At 56.9% G+C, this 24,599-nt stretch overlaps 1 protein-coding gene across 1 annotated transcript in view; it reads right to left on the reverse strand.

Moving 5' to 3' along the window:
* The window catches only part of SPSB1 (splA/ryanodine receptor domain and SOCS box containing 1), a 69,993-nt gene that overhangs the window by 45,129 nt on the left and 265 nt on the right, over positions 1-24,599 (reverse strand). The gene's annotated exons all lie outside the window — the stretch shown is intronic.

The following is a 24,599-nucleotide window of genomic DNA, read 5'->3' on the forward strand; positions in this document are numbered from 1 at the left end:
TTATGGGAACAAGGCGGGCCCGGGCATTCGCAGTTTCGGTCTCAGGGAAACTCAGGTTTGGGTTTTCTCCGAGGGCACAACCGGGCCTTTGTCTTGACTTTGCCCATCCCCACCCGGGGCTGGCCTCCTTGCTGGGTACACGGCATCCAGGACTCAAGCCCTTCCAAGCTGACCCTTCCGAGGCTGGGCACCAAGACACACCCCCGAAGACAGCACAAGGGATGTTCCCCACCAAAACCTCACCGGGGACCTACTACGCACTGAACAACGGAATCGCAGTGGGACCTGCTACAGAGGAGGGTGGCAGATGTGACAAAGCTAATTAGGCCAATTCACTGATGCTAGGAATTGCTGAGAGCCCCACTACGTGCTGGTGCTGTACCTGCAAAGCGCCGTCCACCTGGAGCCCATTTCAACTGCATCCGACACTCCAACTAGTTAAGAAAAGCATGAACGTGTGATTATCCAGCAGGGATTCAGCCCCCTACTTTGGTACACAAAAAAGATATGGCCTACAAAACCTAGGAGAAAAGAAATGGAAGAAAACCTAGGAGAAAAGAAATGGAAGAAAACCTAGGAAGTGTGACCGAATGGGGCAACCAGGATGCCCCGGGGAAGAATTCGGGGGCCGAGGGGAGCTGGTATACATCAAGCCTGCGTGTGAACCCCTCTCTGGGGTCTATATCCCGGTTCTCCTTCTTGCAGGAAAAGTCCCCCCGAATTTCCCACTGGCCACAGGGAGGAAGAATCCGAGCGGAGGGAGGCAAGAGGTCCACGGTCCCACGGTTCCGAGGTCCCACGGTTCCGAGGTCCCACGGTTCCGAGGTCCCACGGTTCCGAGGTCCCACGGTTCCGAGGTCTGGCGCGCGGCCCCTGCCGTCTGCTAGCACTGCAGCAGGAAGGTATTGCTCATCACCATGGGAGCCCAGCAGCGGGATGTCGATGGTGTGGACATCATCAATTGTCTTGCTGAGGCCCAGGGTGCTTTAAGGACCTGCCAAGGCCACCTCCCCAGAATCTGCCCAGCTTGGGCTCCTGGTGCCCAAAAACCCAGGGGCGGCCAGGTGTGAGAAAGAAACCACCTCCTTGGAGGTAGATGGGCCTGGTGTTCTCCCTTCTCTGCTCTGTGCACATCTGGGTTCCATGAAGCCTGAAAATGAAGCCCAAGTTAAGCTCTCTGTGGCAGACAGGGTTCCAGGCCTGGGGGAGGGGCAACGCTGCCCAGCACTGACTCTGGGCACCAGGCAATGTCGAAGCATGGACCTTCGGGGTCAGCCTTGCACCCGGGCCACACAGCAAGCCTCTTCCAAGACCCACCATGATCTCTGCCAGCAGGCCCTGAGGGATGGCTCCCCAGGCCAGCCAGGGGAGAAACAGAAAAACCCCAGAGATTCTGCGGAAGGAGCATCCCCTCGGCTTCAGCCCAGCAGGAATTAGCCTGTTCCATCTGGACAGTCAAAGCTGCCAGCCCAGCTAGGGCACTTCAGGGAGCGGAAAAGGTCGGATGCTCAGACCGAGGGTCGGGAGTGTGGATTTCCTCTTTCTGATATGGTCAAGGGAAGGAGGGCCACTGGCAGACGCATCCGGCAGGCGCTGCCGCAGGGGCGACAAAGTCCTCGACAGCCAGAGAGGGGAGGGGCAGCCACCCCGCCCCTGCACATGCACTGCCCCTCCACAGACAGCATCAAAGAATGACGGCCAGACACTGTCACCACGGGGAAGGTCACATGTGGGTCAGTGCCGGCAGCACGGGAAGGGAGTGACCTATTTCCAAGGCCCATTCAGGAACCTCCCTGCAAACCCAGACGTCTGACGCAGCCAGACAACAAAGGACAGGGGGCTGGGGGGAGGGCTGGAGGTGTCTGATGGTGCAACGCGGCACGCCCCTCCATCACGGGGGCCGCCCACCGCTGCAGCTCGGCCTGCTGACCATCGCAGGGGCCGGAGCGCATGTACACCCCCGCCTGCATTAGCTCTCCTCACCCTCCGGGTTATTCTGCCACTTTTTATACTCCGTGGAACCAGAGGCGGTCCTGGCCTCTCCAGAATTCGGCCCAGGACCTCAGAAGCACATCTCTCCCCGGCATATATACCACTTCTCACGAGGCTTTGAGAAACATGTGTCACCCCGGGTCTTATTCATAGAAACCCCTTCTCGATCAACATCAAGTCAGGACTTTGAAATCCCACTTTGCCAAGAGGTCGAATCACGATACCAACTGGGGAAGAATAACAAACGGGAATCTGTCGGCAACTTGTGGAAGGGAGAGACAGGCGTGGGCTTCGGAGTTCAAATCTCAGCTCTGACCCCTCCCCAGCTATGACCTGAGATGTTCTGGGCCTCAGTTTCCCCAGCTGTAAAACAAGGACCATAGCCATCTGTCTCACAGGGACGGTTTGAGGGTTGGACGATGCTGGGATACACGCATCCCAGTGCCTGGTACACACCGAGCGCTCGCTAACGACGAGCTACAGAGGTGGGGCCAAGACAAAGAAGGAGCCCAGGCACCAGGGGCTGAGCCCCAAGGGTCTGGGTCGTTAACAAAGAGCCACTCATGCCCCTCACAGGACGGGAGCTCAGGAAGAGCAGGTCCTGAAATCCCCTGCCTGACGCTATGCCTAGGTGTGAGTTACCCGGGAGGGCCCTCGCCCACCTGTGAAACAGACTCATCGTGGCTGCTGCCCCAGAGGGGGAGAGGCTGTAGTGAATAAATGAACAGCGAGGGCCCAGGACAGGGCCACACGGTGAACACTTGGTCAGCAGCGCTCACTGGCATTGATCTTGCTGCTGCTGCCGCATCCCCAGCCCCACTCTGCCCAGAGACTGTCCCGAGGTACCCGCTGCAGCTGAACAAACCTCTCCATGAACTCGGCAATGCCCCCTGGCCAGGACAATGCCCCCGTTCCTGTCTCTCACGACTCAGCATGATTTCCCATCGTAACATCGCTGAAATCAGGCTGGTGTTGAAGTCCAGGGCTCGTTACAGGTACAATCAGAGGCTCACTACAGAATGCCGAATCCTCCTCTCGACGGGTCACAGACGTGACGCAACACAGCATCAACGAGCGGCCCGTGTCTGTCTCCCGCACTGGCTCATGAGCTTCTGGAACAGCTCTCTTACCCATTTTTGGCTGAAGAGTCAGGGTTCACTGAAGGTCTGAGAACCGAACTGCTGAAACACCTCTCTCTCGGGTACCAAGGTGATGCCTAACAGGTCAGGGGGAGTTTAGATCAAGTGCAGGGCCTGCTCCCCCCTGAGAAAGGGCCCAGGTACTTGGAGGCCATTCTGTACCATCCAGGATATTTGGAATTCCACCACACACACATGCGTTCTTTGTCAAGACTTCTGGCTTCACCCTCCATGTACCACTAACCCAGAAACTTGACACCCTAAAGAATCGGCTAAGCCCAAGGAATGCAAATGTTTAAGGTCCACTGCCTGTGATGCCTCTGTAGACTAAACTGAGGAGGTTTAAGAGCTTTTTCCAGCTGTGTGTGTGTGTGTGTGTGTGTGTGTGTAGAAGGTTCAAAAGAAAATAGGACTATTTCCAGTACCTGTAATTACACTGCTACCGGTCCCACTGCCTTGGCCTGGGAGGGGGTCAGAGACTCAGGAATTGAGACGTGAACGGAGCAGAGGAGACGCAAGATGACTATTTTTAAAGGTGAGGACGGTCTTCCACTGGAGCCTGACCCCTCCCGGTCACGCCAATCTTTCATGAGCAGAGCTTCCTGTAATTCCGTTCCACGAAAACCAGCCACGGTGGGAGGCGTGGCTTCAAAAACACCAGTGATGTAAATGAAAAGTCCCCACAAGGAAACAAGAGACACGGAGCCCACCATCCAGGGCACCATCAAAAGGAAGGGCGTGATCAGTGGGAATGCGGGGCAGCCACACAGGGGTGCAGTCAGCCCCTAGAGCCGGGATAAAGTGATGGCTGAAAACGAATCCACTGATTCAGCCCCATCGTGTTCCACACACTGTCTTAGGTGCCAGGCTGCCTACGTAGGTAGATGGAGCCCCCGCCCTCGTGGAGACAGACAGTCCAAAGAATCTGAGCTAATATGAGCTGATTAGATCAAGGATGCTAACTTTCCCATGGCCGGTGAAGAGGCTGCCAAGCTCATTCATTCATTCATTCATTCCTCCAACAAGTTCCCACTGAGGCCCCACCAGGTCCCAGCCAGCGCGCTAGGCAGCACCAGGACCTGACCATGATAACCAAGATCTTGCCCTGGAGGGTGTTTCAGGGGCTCCCACCACATCCCCCAAGACTCCCATGGCCCCTCCTGGATTCCTTACAAACCCCAAGGCCCAGCTCTGTATCACCAGTTCCCAGGGTGAAGCCACCTGGCTGGGGGAGGGAGGGAGGGAGGAAAATAGAGATGCACCCGACATACAGAGGGCGGTCCTGGCCGGAGAAACAATAATGGTTAATTATCACCCTCCAATCTATCTTATTGCCGCTATAACCTCCCTGCCTAGAACAATGGCCAGGACATAGTGGGTGCTCAGTAAATATTTATAGAAGGAGGTTTCCGCCATGTAAATTTAAGAGGGAGACAAAGAGAAACCAAAGATGGGTGGTGGGGGGGGTGCCCAGAAACAGTGAGAAACAGACACCAACCTGGACATCTGGAAGCCTGGGCAGAGAACTCTGGCCCTGTCCTGAGCAGGTAAGTCTGTCTTACCTTCCAAAAGAAGTCACCTGACCCAATGGGCTTGAAGAATGGATTCCTCTCCAACCTTCTGAGAGTCCGACCTCCAACTCCAGGACCAAGCAGGCAGGTGGCCAGCCCAGGGCCAGGCCCAGCCAGGGTCCTCCCAGGAGGTCTGGGGGTGGATGCTTGGGGACAGGAAAGGTGGAGAGGCAGCAGCTCAGGTGGCCAAAGGACCCGCGGGTGTGGACTCAGGAGGTCGTTCCAACTGGGCTGTCCTGTCTCCTCCCACCAGGCTGAACAGTGCTTTGAAGCCCCGCCCTTCGAGAAGTGGCCCTACCAACATCACCCCTGACCCAAACCACACCAGACACGCCTGGGCCTGGGGGGAGCCTGCACGTCAAAGCCCCAGAAAATCCATCACCCGCTGCCGCTGTGCTGCCAGCTGTGCTCTGCTCTGCTCCTTCCCGGCCGCTGCGACCCCCTCTCTGCTCCAGGTGGGCACCTGAGGCCTTCTCCCCACTCACAATCAGCCTTGCACGCCAGGACTTCACCAAGCTCCTAACCCCGGGCAGCCCCCACCTCCTCCCCAACTTCAGAAGGGGACAGCGTCAGCCCGGGGTCCCGAGGGGGGGGGCTGCACTGTCCTTGTCCTTCCAGGCGGCCTCCTCTCCTGCAGTCCAAGGCCCCAGGTGAGGAGTAGCCACTGGGGGTGAAGCCCTGCCCTGAGGGAGGGTCGGCGTGTCCCACGGGCAAGGCGAGCGGCACCTGGCCGTGGTGGTCCCGTCCGTCTCTCTCCCCAGCCTGCCGGGCCCACACTCTGCCTGCAGCCCACATGCCGCTGCAGCTTGGTGTCCGCCCTGCGCTGTCCGCTCAGCTCCCACCTCCTAGTCCCTACCTACCCTCCAGGCCGTGTTATGATTATAGCTCACGTGACTGTCCCCACCACGGACGGAAAATCCTCAGGGGTCCCTGCTGTGTCCGGAGCGTGGCAGAGACACTGACCTGGGCAAGCCGCCCGAACTGCCAGACGACCAAAGATCAATTCTCTGAATGAAGGACACAACGGCCTCCGAGGCAGCAGCCACAGGTAATTAAGTCCTTCCTTTCATCCTCGTGATGACCCTCACGCCCATTCTTACACACGTGTAAACTGAGGCTCAAGGAGGCTGAGTCACCTCTCCAGGACGAAAGCCAGAATCAAAACTCATGGTCTTCCCCGGCTGCTGGAAGCCGGACAGTAGAGGCGGGGGTGGCCTTGCGGACAAACAGGAACACGGCCGGAGGGCCTCGTGTCCTACCTCCTGTCCCACCGCTGCCTGGAGACGCGCTGCCTCAGGCAGGGCCTACACAGCTGGAGAGGGAGCACAAGGAGGCAGGGGCCACAGGGAATGGACTGCATGGGCAGCACAGACCCAGCGGGGCCAGACTCGGGGAGGCACGCACGGCCGCCCCCTGGCCAAGGACCAGGGGCATCAAGGGCCTCTGGGTTCCCACGTCCATCTTCACCCCTCACCGCATCAACCCAGACCCCCGGGCTCTGCCCTCACCAGGCCACAGGAAGTGCCGGTTCCCCCCCCCCGCCCAACATATACACACACATACACACGCATCTTCCCGGAAAGGAAGAGGGAGAGCAGAGGCTTCCTGTGGTCCCCACCTGGCTGTCAGGGGTGCGACCTTCCACAGCATCCCCTGGCTCCCCACTGGCTCCCGGGGGACGCTTGGTCAGACCCTCCCACCCACCCCGGACGCTCCAGGACAGGCCCGGGGTACCGGGAAGTCCCAGAAGAGCCTGGGCGCAAAAACCCAACAACGGTTGGGACTCCCCTCAGGCCTTCGCCTGTGTCCCCGCTTCCTGTCTGTGCGACCAGGACAGGACGGAGCCCGGCGTACGGACAGAGGCCGGAAGGTCAATGGAGAATAAAAAGCATCCACCCGAGAAGCCCGCGGATCTGTGGGGGCTCAAAACACATCAGTCCCCTTGTGCCACAGGAAATCAGCTACGCGCGGCTTCTAAACCGCCTTTTCCCACACGGCGGCCTGAAAACCTCTACCCCACACCTGCGCACGTGCACACGCGCACACACGCACTTCACCCCTTCACCTCTTGACGTGCGAAGGCGATGAGTTTGTATTCTGTCTTCCACCCTGGATCCTGGACAAATTACTCAGCTTCTTTGAGCCTCAGTTCCCACATCTATAAAAACACCTAAACTGAAATACCAGACACAAAATACCAGACACCTAAAGTGAAAACCCTGGAGTCCTGTTGATTTTGATGATGGTATTTATTAAGCGCTTACTGCACACTGGGGACCATCTAAGTTCCTAAGCATATGCACATCCCCTGCCACCAGTGAAAGATCACTTCCCTTCGTCCCTTCCTTTTCTCTCTCTAGTTCTTACACATCTGAAGGGCCAGCTTCGGTGTCACCTCCTCCAGGGAGTCTTCCTGGATTCGCCTTCTGACCTCATCAAAATCCTCCAGAACTCCACTCACCTCTCATTGCCTTTATTACCCGATGCCTAACATGATATTGTTTGACAGTTATCAGTATATTTGCCCTTCTTCCCTTCCAGAAAGCACACGGAGCAAGCTCTCAAAGGCCAGGATTAAGGATTGTAAATTCCAAGGCATGTTCCCTCCTCGGAGCAGGAAAGCCCATGGGTGGTAAGGCCCCACCCCACCTCAGGCCTTGCAGCCCAGTTACAGAAAGGACAGCACCTGGCAGTTCACCCATGTCAACCCATTCCAGCCATGGTGTCCTCTGACACCCCCCTTTCACAGATGGGAAACTGAGGCCCAGGTCAGAGAGGCAGGAAGTACCACAGCAGGACTCTGGCCACCTCTATCTGACTCCGAAGCCAGGTTCATAACTGCTCCAGCCCCTGCATCCAGACTAGATGCGGCTTCTGGGGCGGCATCCTCCAGGGAAGAAACCGTGGGCCAGAGACACCAGCCAGCAGAGCGCCTGCGTTTGTGCTCTGAGGCACAGGGACACGTGTGGGCTCTGAGATCCCCAAACGCTCCCAGACCTGCTGGGAAACAGCGACTTCTCTGAGGCCCTGGACGCCCCCTCCATTGATCAGCCCCTTTGCCACAGCCCATGCCCCCTCACCATCGGGCATGGCAGGAGCCCCAGGACCCAACCTCAATGCAAGTCTGCTCTGCTTGGCCAGTGGCCACGCCAAACTGGCATGCAGACATTACACGGTGGAGCCTGTGTGGGCAGACACACACACACAGACACACACACACACACACACAACCCCCTTGCCCCTGGGGGCTGCCTCTCAACCCTTCCCCAGAAGAATCTACTGTGACTGGGCACACCACCATCTCCAACTCACCTGAAGCAGGTGGCCTGGCCATCTGGGCAGTGTCTCTTTCCCAGGCCCAGTCCCTTGGGAGATGCAGCCAGCCCCAGGGCAGGTGAGGACGGCTGTCTCACCTGGCACCTTCCCCAGGTGCCCCTCCCCGACCCTGCGGGACAGGGCTGAACGGGGAAGAGGCTGCAGGACCCGGTGGCCGCGGCACCTCCCTGACCTCCCGCACCTGGTCCCCACTGGTAAATGACTAAGCGATTTCCACCTCGGAGCCCGCCTGGCAAGAGGCCCCGCTGGCCGCGGATCGGCACCGGGATGCCCGGAGCCACACGCAGTAAACCCGTAACTGGCGAGTCCTCTTCTTGGGAAAGAAAACCCCCTCCATGTTTTGTTTTGTTTTGTTTTCCCCTTAAATGAAACAAATCCACCCACGTAGTTACTGGAAACTCAAGCATGTGAAACTGAACCGTTTGCAAAGAGAATTAGTCAGCAACCTTGTGAGCAGAGGCGCCGTCCCTCTGTGGGTGGAACTGCCTATGCTCTCCAGGTTCCTGTCCAGAAGGAACAGGGAAGCAGGGCAGCATTGACCTCTATGCCAGGTTCTCCAAAGTCCAGGTGATGCCCCGGGGGTGGGTCAGCATGAGAATGCCTCGCCTTTCGAGGGTGAGTCCACCGGCACCGGGTGGAGGGTGAAATGCACTTCTCACTACTGTACACGGGCAATGGTGATAAGCCCGGGTTCAGAGTCAGGCTCACTTCCAAATCCCACCCCCTCCAGTGAGCTGAACCGCCGGGTCTCCGTTTCCTCATCTGTAAAATGAGGATTACAGAACGTGCCAGGTGCATTGTCAGATCCCCAGAGACAATCTAGGGGAAGTTCTTTGTGCCTGGCGCTAGAGAGGCAGCCATAAACGCTGACTCTTGAGAAGGTGCCTTTCGTTGGGGAGCTAAGGAGGGCACCGACGTGACTGTATTAGGGTCTGTCCCGTGGAGCTCTGTCCCTCTTGGTGCAGTGGAAGTTGCTGAGCTGGTTCCCAGCCCTGCTGCTTTATCCAGGCTGTGGTACAGCCAAGTGGGAACTGGGACAGGTCAGGTGCCAGCAGGTACAGGTCCAGTCCCAGAGCCCTAAGCCCCAAGCTGGGGGCTTCCCTGGTGGCGCAGTGGTTAAGAATCCGCCTGCCGATGCAGGGGACACAGGTTCAAGTCCTGGTCCGGGAAGATCCCACATGCCACGGAGCAGCTAAGCCCGTGCGCCACAACTACTGAGCCTGCTCTAGAGCCCGTGAGCCACAACTACTGAGCCTGCACTCTAGAGCCCACAAGCCACAACTACTGAGCCCACGTGCTGCAACTACTGAAGTCCGTGTGCCTAGAGCCTGTGCTCTGCAGCAAGAGAAGCCACCGCAATGAGAAGCCCACGCACTGCAACCAAGAGTAGCCCCCGCTCGCTGCAACTAGAGAAAGCCCGCGCTCAGCAACGAAGACCCAACGCAGCCAAAAATAAGTAAATAAACAAGCCCCAAGCTGTGTGACTCCACTGGGTGCCTTGGCCCTGCCCCTCTCATCTGTACAGAAAGGGCACAAACATTCTATTCTGTGTTGTTTCTTTAACAACAAACAAACAAAAAACCCACTAAGTTATTTAAGTTATTTGCCTACTTAAAAAAAAAAAAATCTGGATGCCTGGCTTCTCTTAGGGGAGAAAGAAGTGGACACTATAGTGCCCTGGACTCCACATCTCTGGGTAGGAGAGGCCCCCGCTTCTACAGGACACACGCATGCTTTTTGCCACAGTCCTCATTCCGCCCTATAGCCTTCCACTGGCTGCTTCATTTGCACCTCTTTCCTGGTCCCTGGGGCCATCTGAGTTTGTGACCCAGTTTAAAACCCTAATTTTATTTAGAAGCACAACCTCAGCCACTTGTCACTGGAAATATCTACAGGAAGTGTCCCTTGGGAAGGTAATCTACAGGAAGTGTCCCTTGGGAAGGTAATTAAAGTCTGATGCTTAAGGCCGGTTTTTTCTCAGAGAAAAACATGACAATGTAAGAAGACTTATGCCCCACTGTGGCCAGGGGAAACCCAGCAAGGGGGCAGTAGTCTGCTGAAATTCTTTACGGGATTTACTAGAAAAAGAGCAAAGCGTGTGTCCAGGGTCCTGTCCTTCACCGCCCGAACTTCCCTCCCTCTCCTTTGGCTTCTGAAGCCAAAGAGGGCTCACGCTTCGGATCTCGCCCCTCTGGGTGTGCAGAAGGTGGGCAGTGGGTCAAGACGCTGACAAGGACCCTTTAGGGGGGTTCCAGGACAGCTGCTCCCAGGACGGGGAGCCCCCAGCTTTCCGAGCTGGGGGGGCTATTTTGTTTATTTAAGGGGGCAAGAGAGAGGGGATTCAGCATACACGGCTGAGCCTACTCACAGCTCAGCAGAGACACTGAAACTGTCTAGTGGACGTTTGAGGATTTTTTCAAGTTGTCTGGGTCCCTCCTGAAGGGAGAAGTCAAGACTCAGGATCTCCCGTTTCCCTGCCTCACCAATGACACTTGGCAAATTCAGCCTCCACTGCAAAGGGCCGGCCATGGCGACACAGCAGGGCGAGGCTGGACCTGCCTCGACCCCGCACTGCAGCATCACGTGAACCCGTTCTCCCCTCCTTGTCTTGACTCTCGTGCCCCCTCCACCTGGGGCACCCTTCATGGGCCCTTTCCTTTGCTTGGCTAAGGCTTCTCTCCTCCGGAAAGGTTTCTCCCCCACCATCCCCCCGGAGCACCCCAGGCACACCCGTATCGCAGAACTGCCACTGTGTGGTCTCCCAGCGACTGCTGCCTCCTGACCCACTCCCCATCCCCGCCAGATCGTGAGCCTCCCCACGTCCTGAGGCCATGTGGGGCAGTGATTCAGAGCAGAGCACAGACTGGGTCTGCGTCCAGCTCGACTTCTTGGCTCTGTGTGATCTCAGGCAAATGATTTGATGTTTTTTGTGTGCTTCAGTTTTCCCATCTGTAAAATGGGCAGAATAACCCCCCACTCAACGGGGTTCTTGGGAACAGTGTAAGTTAATGCACGGAAAGTGCCGAGAACGATGCCTGGAACATAGCAGATGCTCAGTAAACATTAAGCAAACTGGTCTAAACACAGGAGGAAAGGGTGGCCCATGTGCGCACGTCTGCTGGGGATACGCACAGCCTCAAGCCCGGTTTGAGCAACTGACACTCACTGTCCCTGGTCACCTCACCTTGGTATCCTCCACACAGCCCCAAACTCCACAGGAGCAGCTTTCAATAGGTTCTTTCCAAAACCGCACTGCTTCCGTGAGATGACAAGACGTGAGGTCGTCCAGTCCGCAAAACTCAGCTCATGAGCTGCTTGCCCAAGAAACCTCCATGATCGTACCTGCCTACATCGCTACCAGCACTTACAGACTCAGGAAAACTGCAATCCCCCTACCTCGGTTCCCACCTGCAGAGAGATAAATCCTGCATTAGCTCCTACGGTTTACACTCTGAGCCTCGAAGAGACAGCCTCCCACTGCTACAATATCCAGAAAGGTTGGGTACTACCTGCTTTGTCTTATAAAAAATTCAGGGGAAGCAGTTACACCAACACAACATTTGGTCCTCAAGAGGCTCCCCGTGACTGAAGAAGGGAAAGCCAGACCCACTTTTCTACTTTGTCTGAACACAGCTATTTTATCTGGCTAGGATGGAAGTGTGGTTCGATCCAAGGAGAAAAGTCCCCATAGAGGCTCCAAACCCACCTTGCTAGGAAGAAAACAGAGATCCCATCCTCAAACCCATAACATGGCGGATAAAACCACATCTTGTGCCCAACACGCGGTAACTCGGGCAGAACCATCTTGGGCGCTGCAGTTCCCCCTGGTCCCGACCTTTATCTGTTCCTACAGGTTTACTGACGCGTGTTGCGGGGAGAGCAGAGGCAGGAGTGGGTGGGAGAAGACCACCCCTAATCTGCCTCTGGGAGAGTGGCCCCCAAAATTATTTTTAGCAGCTCCATGATTTTCCCCCCAAATTAAGCCTTGTACAAAACTCCACCCCGCTCAAGAAAAAAGAAAAGAAAAAAGTTGAAGTGCTCTGTTCAAATGGCCTGTCTCCCTGCTCTGTGTGGCATCCCTGAGGCTCTGTGGGAAATCGGGGGCTGGGGAGGTAGTGTCCACACAGGCATGGGACAGAGCCCTGCACAGCCTTCCGAGCATGGGGTCCCGGGACGCCCAGTGCCCCTTGTCAGAGCCGCCGAGGAAACAAGAGCACAGTTTTAACCCCCAAAGCACGAGAGCCCCATCTGACCCTCCCGGGGCTTCGTTGTCATCCCTCAGCCCAATCTGTCCAGAAACACGGATGTCTCCTGCGCGCAGCTGAGCCGAATGATTGGGTGGTGCCCACTGCCAGTGTGATGCAGAAGGGGGGCTCCAGACACTGGCCTCTGCTCTTACCTGTGTTCAAATTTTTCCATTAGGACTGCCCTGGTGGTGCAGTGGTTAAGAATCTACCTGCCAATGCAGGGGACGTGGGTTCAAGCCCTGGTCCGGGAAGATCCCACATGCCATGGAGCAACTAAGCCCGTGAGCCACACTACTGAACCTGCGCTCTAGAGCCCCCGAGCCACAACTACTGAGCCCATGTGCCACAACTACTGAGCCCATGTGCCACAACTACTGAGCCCATGTGCTGCAACTACTGAAGCCCGCACGCCTAGAGCCTGTGCTCCGCAGCAAGAGAAGCCACCGCAATGAGAAGCCCGCGCACCGCAACTAAGAGTAGCCCTCACGCATCACAACTAGAGAAAGCCCGCGTGCAGCAACAAAGACCCAACGCAACCAAAATTAAATAAATAAATTTATTTTAAAAAAATTTTTTCCATTAAAAAATACATGTAAACACTGACTGCAAAGCAAAACCTTAGCAGAGTGAGACACCCTGGGGGTGCGGACGGGGGAGACACCCCAGTCATGGCTCGGGACTCGGCTCAGACACTGCTTCTGGGTCGGCGCTGTCTGGACACCTTCCAGTGCGGGCACTGTGGCAGCCGAGACAGAGGGGGCATTCAGGGAAGACTGGTAAATGAGGAAGGAATTTAAAAACCCTTTATCCCAAGCTGTCTAGACACCCCTGAGAGTGACATAATGGTGAGGAAGATGGGCTTTCCGGGGCCTTGGAGGGCACAAGGCAGGGGGTGCGGGGCAAATAGACAAAGATATAAAATATACAAAACGGCTCAAAATTGGCCCAACTGCAAGGAATGGGCGGGGTGGGGGAAAGCCCTATCTTTTGAACCTCACACTTCTCCAAAGATGAGGAAGATTTTTTAAAGGAACCCTGACATTTCTATATAATTTATACATAATTAGAACAGATTTCACATTGGTGTTGCCCCTAAGGATGATCCTGCCAAGCTTCCCAAAGGCAGGGCAACCGGTCTCATTAGAGCTTCTTAAAAGCTCCAAACGGAGACACTGAGACAAGCAAAACCCCTCCCCCCTCCAGAAATCCACAGAGGCGCCCCCAGCACTTGCAGGCCCCTCCCCTCTGAAAACCCGCCTTCCTCTGAACTCTCGGTTTCATCTCGGGGCTGCAGGAGGCTCCCTGGCATCAACCCATCGAGGCCCATTTCCCGTGCGGCCTTCCCACCATGGGTGTGGGAGCTCACGGGGTCTCCCCATCAGCCCCCATTCCCGAGGGAAGGCGCAGCACCACCCCAGCCAGAAACCCCAACCGCAGTCAGACCTGCAGCCAAATCGCCAAGCAGACGGTTGCTGATCGGCCCAGTGGGCGCCCAGTGCATCCAGGCAAAAGGACCAGGGCACTGACCTGATGCTCCTAAGAGGCACCGGTCAGAGCGCTGACCCCACAGCAAAGGGAGACAAAGTGTCTTGTTGATGTGCGCTTCACAGGAGCAACGTTTGGGGCAAATGGGGGCGGGGATGCAAGGTCACCCCATACCCACTGACAACCCCTGGACCCGGCATTCAAGGCTCCCTCCCACACAGCAGCCTTCCCGTGATCCTCCTCGTGACAGCCAGGCCGTCCTCCTTGGGGTCACTCTGTGAAAACCCCCAGCCTAGAGCAAACCCTTCTGGACAGCCACAGGAGGCCCCCTGCGCCCACTCAGCACACCTGGCAACAAGCTAGTGTTTCCTGCACACACCTGTCATCTCTACCTGCTCGACCCCAGCCTCTTGAGAGCCCGGGGCTGCATCCCACACCTCCAGCGTGATGTCTGGCAAAGACTAAGTGCCCAATAGATGACGTGGTGTGTTCAGCTGTCACGGTAGAAAGAACACAGCTGCGGATCAGGCCAACCTTCTATCATCCACGGAGCTGTGTCACCTCCGGCGGCACAGAAAATGTCTCTGACACTCACTTTTCTCATCTGTAAATGGGGAGGTCATACCTGCTCACAGGTTGTTTGAAGGATGAGAAATCCGTCTATGGCAGAAAGCACAGTGCCTGGCACATGGGAGACATTCGATAAAAACTAAGACCATTTCTGGTAGAGTCATACACAGAGCAGACGGGAGTCAAGATACCCTCAACTAGGTGCTGGCCCAAGAATAGGAGGAAAAGGCGGGAAAATGTTGTCAGACGGCTCCTACAACTACAGGGCCGGTGTGCTCTCGGGCAGTGACAGCGCAAGGTTCCCTCCCCCCGCCCCCGCCCGGCCTCTGTGCCTGTCTACAACGTGTCTCCTCACCCACAGTCATGGCACCAAGGCCGAGGACCTAGTCAAGGGTGGACGTAGAGCAAATGGCCCCACTGTTCACGGACACTGGTCAGGGCATCACTGCCCCAAGGCAGGGCAGGAAGCTCTCGGTCACACCGCAGATGAGACAGAGACAGTCAGGTCTCAGAAAACGGAGGAAAGGGGAGAGAAAGGGCCTGGCTAAAGCCGAAGCTCTGCCCCCAGACGGGCCAACAGGATTTGAAAGTGGCACCGAATTGCAATGCTGTCAGAGACCAATCCTGGAAACAGCTTCCAGCCAGGGGCGGCGGGGGGAGAAGGAGTGCCACGACCCCCAGCCCCTGAGCTGGTCCACAAAGACACATGTGGCATCGCTGCCTGAGATGGGGCGGGGGTGGGGAGGGGGAGGTGCCCAAAGTGAGCCTGACACCAGGTCACTCCCTGAAGGCCACGTCAGGGGTTTGGGAATTCACCCTAAGAGCAACGGATGCTGTTGGTGGGCTTTAAGAAGGAAGTTGACGTTGTCAGGTGCTCACTTTTAAAAGTTCACTGGAGGGACTTCCCTGGTGGTGCAGTGGTTAAGAATCCACCTGCCAATGCAGGGGACACGGATTCGATCCCTGGTCCAGGAAGATCCCACGTGCCGCAGAGCAACTAAGCCCATGTGCCACAACTACTGAGCCTGTGCGCCGCAACTACTGAGCCCACGTGCCGCAACTACTGAAGCCCACATGCCTAGAGCCCGTGCCCCACAACAAGAGAAGCCACCACAATGAGAAGCCCGCACGCCACAACGAAGAGTAGCCCCTGCTCGCCACAACTACAGAAAGCCCGTACGCAGCAACGAAGACCCAATGCAGCCAAATAAATTAATTAAAATAAATAAATACCTGGTTTTAAAAAAAAAGGAAAAAATGAGGAACAATGAAAAGGTTCACTGGCTGCAAGAGGGCAGTGGCTGGGTCTTTGGTGGCTAGGGATACAGGGGGAAAGGCAGGTATCTGCAGTTTCCTGCTTCGTCCAGGCGAATGTTTTAAGACAAGCTCTTATTTCCACCTTCGAGTAGCCCCCAAGTGAGCCAGGAGGGGAAATCCAGCTTCCTTCTAGGGAACACTTCAATGTGCTGCGCCCAACATAATTAGCCAGAAGCCAGACACAAAAGGTCCCAGAGTGGATGATTCCATTCATAGGAAATGTACGGAATCGGCAAATCCATAGAGACAGAACGTGCTTGCCAGGGACTGGGGGAGGGGCACGGGAAGTGACTCCTTAATGGGTACAAGGTTTCTGTTTGGAGTGAGAAAAACGTTCTAGAACTAGATGGAGGTGGGTGCACAGCATGGTAAATGTACTAAATGCCACTGAATTGCTCACTTTAAAATGGTTAATTTTATGTTATGTGGACTTCACCTCAATTAAAAAAAAAACCCATAGGGGCTTCTCTGTGCGTGCAGTGGTTAAGAATCCGCCTGCCAATGCAGGGGACATGGGTCCGGGAAGATCCCACATGCCGTGGAGCAACTAAGCAGTTGCACCACAACTGCTGAGCCTGCGCTCTAGAGCCTGCAAGCCACAACTACTGAGCCCGCGAGCCACAACTACTGAGCCCGCGAGCCACAACTACAGAAGCCCACATGCCTAGAGCCCGTGCTCCGCAACAGGAGAAGCCACCGCAGTGAGAAGCCTTCCCACCGCAATGAAGAGTAGCCCCCGCTCGCCACAACTAAAGCCCACACACAGCAACGAAGACCCAATGCAGCCAGAAATAAATAAATAAATTTAAAAAACAAAACAAAATCCCCCAGAGTCAGCCAATATCACAGAGCACATCAGCACATGGAGACCTCTTGGAGTCTGCAGCCACCAATCCCATTTCTGTTGGGGGGGGGTCACCATTTCCCCATCAACCTGGAGCCACTTCTGACTCTCATCAGCCCCCTACACCCTATGCATCAGGCCACAGGAGACATGTGACCCTCTGGCCTGTCTCTCAGGCACTCGTTTCTGCTGCTTTCCTTCTTTGTGGCAGAGCTTGACGATGAAGGGCGCAGACCCGGGAGAGCCAAGCTGCAGGGTTCAGCTCCCAGCTCCTGGGCAGCCCTGAACTCCTCTCAGTTTCCTCATCTGTAAAATGGGGCAGCACCTACCTGCCCTACGGGCTTCACTGACATTATGAAGACTGGGCGACTTCACGCACACACAGCCCCTGGGAGTGCGCCCACACAAGCCAGCCTCCGTTAGGTGGCTGTTGTGACCGTGCTCTGAGCCCAGCCTATGCCTGCATTTATGCTGCCCTTCTCTACCTGATCTCTTGTGTGTGGCTCTTCTTCCTACACTGGTGACTCCATCCCGTCCAAAGTGTCCAGCTTGGTGCTCAAGTGCCCCTAAGCCCATCCTGCCCGTCCACCTGCCCCCACATCTCCCACACTCCCTCCCACCTCCACCTCCACCTCCCGCATCTGGGCTACAGGGTAGGAGGCATCCTGCAGGAAAATGGGTTCTCTTCCGACACACACACCAGTTCTGCTGTGCCCAGAGTCCTCTCCACGGTCAAAGTTTGCCTATTTATAGCGAGGACCTAGTGAACAAACTGCAGCAGGAGGCGGCATCTGCCATGAGAGTCAGCCATCCCGCTGCAGGGACCCAAGGTCAAGAAGGTGAAGACAGCCAACAGCAACCAGGCATTGCTCTGAGGAGTTCAAGTCAGAGCACACCCTCCAGGTGCCTCCCCTGGGTCCCAGCCCCTGGACAGGAGCATCCCCCATGTCCTCCCCCTCCCCATAAGCATCCCCCATGTCCTCCCCCTCCCCATAAGCATCCCCCATGTCCTCCCCCTCCCCATGGGAACAGCCCCCATGTCCTCCCCTCCCCATGGGAGCATCCCCCATGTCCTCCCCCTCCCCATGGGAACAGCCCCCATGTCCTCCCCCTCCCCACAAGCATCCCCCATGCCCTCCCCCTCCCCATAAGCATCCCCCATGTCCTCCCCCTCCCCATGGGAGCATCCCCCATGCCCTCCCCCTCCCCATAAGCATCCCCCATGTCCTCCCCCTCCCCATGGGAGCAGCCCCCATGTCCTCCCCTCCCCATAAGCATCCCCCATGTCCCCCCCTCCCCATGGGAGCATTCCCCATGTCCTCCCCCTCCCCATGGGAACAGCCCCCATGTCCTCCCCCTCCCCATGGGAGCATCCCCATGTCCTCCCCCTCCCCATAAGAGCATCCCCCATGTCCTCCCCCTCCCCACAAGCATCCCCCATGTCCTCCCCCTCCCCATAAGAGCATCCCCCATGTCCTCCCCTCCCCATGGGAGCATCCCCCATGTCCTCCCCCTCCCCATGGGAGCATCCCCATGTCCTCCCCCTCCCCATAAGCATCCCCCATGTCCTCCCCCTCCCCATAAGAGCATCCCCCATGTCCTCCCCCTCCCCATGGGAGCATCCCCCACGTCCTCACCCTCCCCATAAGAGCATCCCCCAATGTGCCGGCCCCTCTCCCCAAGGTCCATCTCCTGGTGTTCTCCAGCCTCTCTGCCTGCATTCAGCCCCACTCCAGCCACACACTGGTCCATGCTCACCTTCCACACCTGCCATCCTTCCACCTGAAATACCCACCTGCCTCCCAGCCACCTTCTCCCTGTCAGTGTCTCCCTACGTCCTGGCGTCAGGTCATCACGGGAGACAGGCCTACATCTCCCACTAGACAGACAGGTCTCTGAAAGTGAGATTCCCCCGCCTCCATCCTTTGTATCCTCAGCCCCAGCAGACTGGCTGCATACTGTAGGTGCTCAGAAAATGTCTGAATGAAAGAATGAACACCAGCGGTCCAATAACAGCTCACGAGAAGAGACCTGTTTTGGAGTTCCTAACCTTCCACAGAGCCGTGGGGGAAATTCTGGTCTGTGAATTGAAAACTTGGCAGTCAGGCCCCATGACGAGAGTCCAGGAGGGGTCAACAGGATACAGATGCAGGTGACTGAAGCTAGGAGGGGCAAGCGGGACCTGAGTGAGATGGTGGGCTGCCTGAGAGAGATGTGAGGAGGGGCCGTGCGTGCGGGTGGGAGGGCTCTGTGAGGGAGGCATGGCAGGAAGGGTCAGGAGGGGCGCAGCAGTGGCCGGGGCGGGGGGAAGAGCTCTCTCTCTATGCAGGAAAGAGGGGCAACGGCACCAAAGCAGCAGGGATGGCCAGTGGACGTGAACTGAAAGGTCCTCGCGAGCGAGGGCAGTTAGGATGGTGACCTCCAGGGGCTGCTGGGAAGACCTAGAAGTACCAGGGAAGTGAGGAAGTGGAAGCCAGGTGTGTGCTGCCCTGGGAACGAGAGGCTGCATGGCTGCTGCAGAGGCCGCTTCTCCCACCCTGAGAGCACCTCTGGGGACTCGCGGCCAAGTGAAGCCTGAGCCCTGGGGCCCCTCTCTGCTGCAACCCTGGCTCCCTGGTCCCTGCAAGTCCCCACAAGGGGCCTCACTTTACCTCTGACCAGCTGGTGGGGGCAGCAGGCTGTGAGGCTGGGCCAGTCACATCGTGGCGGCTCAAGAGCCCCCAAGCCTACCATCAGAGCCCCCTGTTCCTCATCCCCACAGGGACCCCAAAGGTCCGCAATGAGGCCCCTCCCTGGAGCCTGTAACTCTCAGGGAGGGCAATGAAAAACCAGAGACCAAGCGTCCACTGCAGATGAACGGATAGGCAAGATGCGGTCCATCCATATGGTGGAATGTTATCCAGCCTTAAAAGAGCAGGAGACTCTGACATGGGCTACAGCACAGATGAACCTTGAAGACATCATGCTGAGTGAAATGAGCCAGTCACAGAAGGGCAATCCTGTATGATCCCAGTTATATGACGGACCTAAAGAGGTCAAGTTCACAGAGACAGAAGGTGGAAGGGTGATTGCCAGGGGCTGGAGAGAGACGGGGAGATGGGGAGTTAGTGTTTAATGGGGACAGAGTTTTCGTTTTGCGAGATGAAAAGAGCTCCGGAGGCGGAGGTGATGATCGCTGCAGAATAAACTGAATGTACTTCATCCCGCTGAACCACACACTTAAAAACGGTTAAGATGTAATTCTGATGTCATGTGTATTTACCATGATTAAGAAAAGAGGGAGAGAAGCAAACCCCTAAACCAAGAGAGAGCTCCCCAGAGGGCCTTCAGGCACCCTGACGCCCACTGTGGAGACCCCAGCGCACACCCTCCTTGTCACAGGTGCACTCTCCCCAGACGTGGCAGGCGCAGACAGGAGCGTTAGGCCGAGGGCTCTAGCGCCAGGGTCTCTTCCCTGGTTCTAGGTGGAAATGCCAGCAATGAGGGCTCCATGCCCTCTGCAGGCTTCATCTCATGCCAAATGCTCTCTTGCTGATGGCATCAACCCCCTTTAAAAGAAGGTTCCAAAGTTTCTATCTCCAGCCCAGGCCTCTCTCTCGAGCCCCAGGCCTAGCTGCCATCTGGACTCATCGGCATAGACCATTTCCACCTGGGACAGGTTCAAGGCACGTCTGTGTCCTTAGCCCGCAGCCCTCGCTATAGGGTCACCGTCCACTCTGACCCCCCAATAGACAGCCACAATTCTTCCCCCTTCTTTAACATCCCACGTCCAACTAGTTACCAAACCTGCCAACCCCACCCTGAAGACGCCACCTCCACCCTGCCCGGCAGGAAAACAGACGCAACGTAACCCAAGGAAACCTTTTTAACAGTCAGAGGCCCCGAGAGCAGAGCCGGCAGCTGTGTGTGGCCACAAGCAGCCTGTCTGGCGAGGGCTGTTCACAGCTGGAGCAGCTGTTGAGACCATGTCACTAGGTCGACCCTAGATTCCTACTCAGCGTGGCGCTACGCCCTCAGCCTTGGGCACATATCGCCCACCGCCTCTTTCATTTCCCCAGAGGCACCCCAAGGGCGGCCACTGCTCCCACACGCCCCCCACCCACCATCATCCGCAGGGGGAGTTCAGGACGGTTCAGCTTGGGTTTACGGTGGGGGCAGCGCTTGTGGACGGACCATTTCCGCGTCCCTGACGCCCAGCCCTGCCTTGAAGCCCATGCCTGCCTTGCAAGGGCCCAGCCTCAGTGGGGGGGCCACGGACGACACACAGCCTTGGTGGCTTCTCCAAGGGAGGCCCAGGGAGCTCGCGTGCTCTGTCTTCTGACCAGCAGACTCATTTATTTGTTATGTTGGGCAACAAAGAGAATTTTTAAAACACAAAACAGCAGGAAGCTTTCCAAAAGCTTTGGGGGGTGGGAGCTTTGGTGGCAACAAGACAGATCCCCTGCCGTGAGCCACCCTCCCCTCGGCACCGCCAGGAAGGACCCTCAGCTCCAAGTCCGGAAGAGTACACTTACCCCGACTTGCCCTCCAAAGTCTACCTCTTGGAGACGTAATGCTTCCCCTAAACGCTTTCTAGAAAGTACTTACAGGTGACTGACATCATGTCTGAGATCTGCTTCCAAATAACCCAGGATGAGTGTGTGCATGTGTGTGTACGTGTGGGCATGGGCATGTGTGCGTGCACATACGTATGTGTGTATGTGTGCTGACACCTGAAGCTGGTGAGGGAACCTTACACTTCTCACAACTTTGGTATATGTTTGAAATTTTCCATAATAATAACAATTTTTCATTAAAAAATTAACAAATGGGGCTTCCCTGGTGGCGCAGTGGTTGGGAGTCGGCCTGCCGATGCAGGGGACACGGGTTCGTGCTCTGGTCTGGGAAGATCCCACATGCCGCGGAGCGGCTGGGCCCGTGAGCCATGGCCGCTGAGCCTGCGCGTCCGGAGCCTGTGCTCCGCAACGGGAGAGGCCACAACAGTGAGAGGCCTGCGTCCCGCAAAAAAAATAGAAACTAAAAAAAATAATTAACCAATGCTTCCTGAAGAAAAGGCTAAGGTGATGGAGGTGGGAGACTACTGGTTAAGGGTCTGGGTGCCAAAATCATGTTTAGGGCTTTCCTCCACCAAACAGTAGCAAAACTAACCGTAGCCAAGTCACGTGGCCGTTCCAGCCTAATAGAAGGTGGACGACGGGAAAACCCACTCACTGCCCTGGGTTCCTAGGAAGAGGACAAGGGTTAAGGACTCAGATAGTGCAGGGCTATAACACTGTTTCCCTCTGTCATTATTATTACTGGTATCATCATCATCATCACCAAACAAGGTCGTACCCACAAAGCACTTACAGCACAGTGCGTGGCACTTACTAAAGCAGAATTTTCACTCTTAGATTGGGAGCGATGCTAGCAGATAACAGGGAGATGGGAGAGCACTCGGCTGAAAGTCCAGAATAAAGGTCCTTTTAAGCCTGGATTTCATCGGTCAGGCTCGTGGGGGAAGGATGAGGTCCACTCTAGGCGGACCGAGGAGCACCTACGCCTGCTCTGTGCTTCTGTCTGATAAAGATGCTCATTCTCAAACTTTTCAGGAACTGAAAGATAAATCGGTCATGAAAGACAGCCACCACCTAGTTCTTGGGAAGAACTGTTGCAAAATTCCCAGACTAAGCTCTCGAACACCGTAAGAATCACAGCTTTGCTAAGTGTGAAAACGCACGAGCAGACAAGTCTCTGCTCACCCAGGAGGAGGAGGAAGGTGCGAGAAAGGACGGCACAGCACGGGGGAGCACAGCATCCTTCATCCTCAGCGAGCAGTGGGCAGCGCGGGCCTCCACCAGCTGGACACCCACCACGCTCCCCCGACCCATAGGAAGATGATTCCCCAGGGGGTGTCAGAGTTTTACCAGGCAACCCAAGGGAGCCCACTGAAGGGTTTCAGCCTTACTGGAGCAGCCCAAGGAACGCAGCCTCGCCCAGCTCCAAAGTGACATCACCCGGGACCCCGGGCTGGACCACTTCTCCCTAAGAGGCCTGGAACCCACAGAACCCACTGATTCTTCCTAGAGCCCCGACCTCCCTGAAGCCAGGCCTGCCCCCGCTCTTGACTGTCAGAGCCACTGTGGTCAACGTGCCACTGCTTTTACTCTCTCTGCTTCCCTGGTGGTAGCCAGACCGGGAAAGAAAAGGAAGTTTGTAAAGTTATTGCATTAGGCCACTCCACGCCTCCCCATCTCTGTCTCTTGCTTTCTCTCTCTCTCCATCTACTGGGTAAAGCACTCCCTGCAGAAAACAAAGCAGTAAGGGAACGAGAGAAGTGTTTAAAATGATCTAATCCAGCCCATCACTTTACAGCTGGGGAGACAACAAGTGCCTGGCACATGACCTCAGCACTGCTGACAGTAACCAAAGGCAACAGCTTAGGGCTCTGGGGACTTGGTCCGCAGCCCCTGGCTGTACAGTGCGGGTAAGCCCGCCACCCTCTCTGGGCCTCTGCAGGGAAAGGAAGCGTTGGCCCAGACAGATGCCCTATAAGTAACATAGGGCTTCCCTGGCCCCGTGACCCCTCAGTGCGGGAGACGTCTGCCTACACCCGTAACACTTAACCTAGCACGCTTCCCGCGGGGGGAGTGGGGGAGGTGCCAGGAAGGGGCGCAGCAGAGAAGGTGGGGCAGCCCCGCCCCCTTCCTTGCTTGCTGTCCACACACCCAGACCAAGGTGACAGGTCTGCCTCCCCCCAGAATGTTCTGCCCAGGAGAGAATTCTTCCAAGGATACCCACCTTTAGTCAGCAGAGATGGCATTTTTACCATCAACACCTGTCAAAACTCAACTCATGACCAGTTTCTGATGCTACCGGCTGGAGCATTTAATTAAATATTACTCACTCAGGAAGCAGCCCTGCCAACTCACCTCCAAACCGTACAGTTCATTTTCAGAGAAAAAGAGAGGGAGGGAGGAGCCTGAGCCCTCCTCACTGGGTACCAGCAGAACTGCCCGAGTCCCCTGTTCCCCTGCTCCCGGGTCCAGCGCAGCGCTCTTTTGAGAACCAAGCGGGGAAAGTCGAGGTAAGCAGATCTCAGGAGCCAGCAGGTCCCACTGCCAGATTACCATGGACGGCACACACACACACACACTCACAGAGACACACTCACCACACACAGACACACACACAGTGGCACTCAGAGGTGCACACCAACTCACACAAGGACACACTCACAAATGCACTCAGAGACACACACTAGCACATATACATTCATACACTTATTCACGCACACACACACACAGAGACGGGCTCACACAGACACACTTTCACACAGCCCTCCCACACACAGACGTACCCTCAGCACACACCATACACTCACACACACAACTCGCAGTCTCTCCCCACAGACCAAGCCACGGCGCCGCCAGGGCCGTGAGCATTCCGAGGAGCCTTTGCCTTGAACTTGAACAGGACAATTACCGCCGACGGCCCCGGGCTGCTCCGGTTTTTCCGTTTTAACCGATTTCCTGACAGAACTCTTCGGCTCTCCCTTGGTGGCCGGGAGAAGCCGCGGTGGCTCCGGGGCGGCGGTGAAGGCGGCACCGCCCGGGGTGTTGCCCGGTGGGCTCCCGGGGTAGGCGCTGCGGGCAGAGCTGGGGAGCCCCGAGGGGTCTAGTCGGGCTGCGCTGCGACACCGGATGGCGGGAAAAGCGAAAGTAACTTCGCGGAGCAGGGCGCGCTGCCCCCCGCCTCGGCCTCAGGGATGGTCCCGGGAACGGAGGCCCCCGGGAGTGCCGGCACCTACAAGTCGGCGGGGGCCGCTGCGCGTCCCGAGCCCCTTCCTGGGCCTGCAGCTGCCGAGGCTCAATCCTGGGTGCGACGGTCGCCGGGGCCGCCGGGACTCCCGCCCCGTCTCGTCCCCCCAGGTGGGACCCGTGGCCGCGCGACCTGCCCGCGCCTGCGGCGGCAGCGGCGCTGGGCGACGCCCCGGCCCCCTCTCCTGGGACCCGCGGCGAGAGAAGGGCTCCCCGCGCACCCCTACTGGGACCCGCGGCGAGAGAAGGGCTCCCCGCGCACCCCTACCGGGTCCCCAGCCGGGACCCCACCCGGCCCC

Source organism: Lagenorhynchus albirostris, chromosome 2 (genome assembly GCF_949774975.1).
Source record: "Lagenorhynchus albirostris chromosome 2, mLagAlb1.1, whole genome shotgun sequence".
Classification (NCBI taxonomy): domain Eukaryota; kingdom Metazoa; phylum Chordata; class Mammalia; order Artiodactyla; family Delphinidae; genus Lagenorhynchus; species Lagenorhynchus albirostris.